Source organism: Neopelma chrysocephalum, unplaced genomic scaffold, assembly GCF_003984885.1.
Source record: "Neopelma chrysocephalum unplaced genomic scaffold, ASM398488v2 Primary Assembly neopelma1_25, whole genome shotgun sequence".
Classification (NCBI taxonomy): domain Eukaryota; kingdom Metazoa; phylum Chordata; class Aves; order Passeriformes; family Pipridae; genus Neopelma; species Neopelma chrysocephalum.
The window spans coordinates 28,671,843-28,674,228 of NW_020897694.1; the positions used below are offsets into that span (position 1 = coordinate 28,671,843).

Here is a 2,386-nt window from a genome sequence, read left to right on the forward strand (position 1 = left end):
TATGAACTGGGAATTCTGACTTTAGTTCAGACAAAGACAACAAATATCACATTAATTAAACTATTGTGTGGTCTTCTTTTTACCGAAGGCACTTTGTTGGATTCTTTGGGGCAGTCTTTTCCCAGTAATGTAAAAAATAATTTCAGAATCTATTTCTTTCATCATATTATTCTCAATTCTCCATAAATTCATTTTTGCTCTTGCTCAAAGTATTTTTTTTAAATGCTAGCATTAGACAAGTTTGTATTTTATCTTCTCTTTCATTCATTCTGCCTCCTGAACACATCTTTTTTTCAGACACTCAGGGACAGCACAATCAGTTATAATAAGTCTTCTTTTTTGCCCTTTTTTTTTTAATAGGTGAAGATCTCACTTAAATCATTAGCATATAAATCAACTTTCAATAAATCTGAGACATAGCAGAAGCCTACAGCAGGGCAGGCATGCTGCTCAGTATGTTTTGGTTATGGAAAGGTGGCAGAGAGTCCCTGGATGTTTTTCAGTAAAAAATATTTTTGCACAAGAGGGTTCCCAAACGACAACTGGCAAAAGACAAGGTAAGTCCTCTTGTATCCTACAAGCAGCAAAGGAAACAAAACAAAAAGGGAAAGACACTTGTAAGGTGCACCTCCCTGGAAACCACAGCCATCTGATATAGGTAAGCACTCACCTGAAATTTATGTACAATGATTCTCAAAATTGTGGAGCTGAAGGTGTCTTCTCAGCTCACTCATGTCTGCTTCTGGATAGATTTGCATGTGAAGATGAGCAGTACTTTTAGTGACACAATCATCAAAACCCTTTTAATAATTTCTTCTTGTAATGATTGCTGCAGCAATTCACATATCTGTGGAATGTAAATCTCAGTCAGTTTATTCAAAAGACAGTTTTTAAATCTAACCACTGTTTTTTATTCTTTATATGAAGACTTTCCAAATGTATATTTCAAGTTGTACTTCCAGTAACTCTATTCCAAAATTGCTCATGAAAAGAACTTGGACAAACCACATACAAACCTTGCGTTAAGAAGCTGACTAGCAGTTTGTTTCAGCACCAAAGACAGAGAACAAAACTGTGCACTACATTAGCCATCCACAAATCCAGTAATTGGGCAGCTGCAACTTGAAATGCTTAGAACCACCCGTATTTTACAGAAATTGAAACAACCCCACATGCTAAGGCACTGTAGCAACATATTGTCTTTCTGTAGTTCTTTGCAGACTGATTTATGGTCAGGAAATTTTGCTTCCTCTAGAGATCGGAGTACATCCTTTCTGAGGGTTTGCAGTTCAAAAAAAATGTGGGAGAGAAGAGAAAGCAATCAGGTACTTTGGCACCCTGCCAGAGTTTCTACTGCCTCCCCACATGGGGGGTCTTTCCTCCAGGTCTGGAAGATGTTATCTTTAAAAGATGAGATACCAAAGGCCTATTGACCAGAGACATTTTCCAGGACACACTTCTTACCTCTTAACAGGTCAGAATTAATTTTAGATTTTCTGTATGAATTTATCTGCAAGTGAGACTTTTCCTAGACAGCTGAAAAAAGAATCCATCCACGGGGATGGAATTAATTGAAAGAAACACTCAGGCAGAAACTTAATCCAAGTAGGTAATCTGTATAAATTCTTTAGTGAGAAAAAAAATCATAGTAGTGTATTCCACATCCAATACTCTACTCTTGAGATCTTAAAACACATGAGGGTAATCAATAGGAAACCGCACAGAAATAATCCTTTGGATGAAATGCAGGACTTTCTGCTGCATAGATTTTGCTTTTTTTTTCTCTTGTTCAACTAAGTGAATTAAGAATGGCATTGAAGGTGCTCTAGATGTGATTATGGCTCACTTTCTTTCAGACATTGTTTATACAACTGCCATTACATACACTAATTTAGAGAAACTAATTTGCAGTTTCTTACTTTCAGGCTGACTTGCAGATTCAGTTATTATTGCTGTACAATACTTTCCATGACTCCATAGGGGAAAGAGTTCTATCACAGGAGCTAGCAGGGCTTGTTGATAGAACTTTAAACTAGCTTGGAAGGGGCAAAGGGACAAAAAACAGGCTCATCAGTGATGAGCAATGGGATGACGTGTCAGAACTTGCTACAGGTATTTGCTACAGTACCACCACCAAAATGTTTCTACAACAATGTGCACAGCATGAGGAACAAACAAGAGGAGCTTGAAGCTTTGTCCCAGTCCCAGAGATTTGACATCACTGGCGTAAGTGAAACCTGGCGGGATGAGACCTGACTGGAGAACCCTGCTGGATAGTTACAGGCTCTTCAGGAGGGATAAGCAGGGCAGAAGAGATGGAGAGGTGTCACTGTGTGTAATAGAGGGATTAGAATGTATGGAGCTCACAATTGGCAATGGCACAATT

At 38.3% G+C, this 2,386-nt stretch overlaps 1 long non-coding RNA gene across 1 annotated transcript; it reads right to left on the reverse strand.

The window, feature by feature from the left end:
• Positions 1-354: 354 nt before the first annotated feature.
• LOC113963782 lies at positions 355-2,100 on the reverse strand. The gene is made up of 3 exons (XR_003532952.1): positions 1,920-2,100; positions 671-847; positions 355-574 (listed from the first exon to the last, which is right to left on the reverse strand). It is a non-coding gene; the product is annotated as an uncharacterized LOC113963782 (long non-coding RNA).
• Between the last annotated feature and the right edge of the window lie 286 nt (positions 2,101-2,386).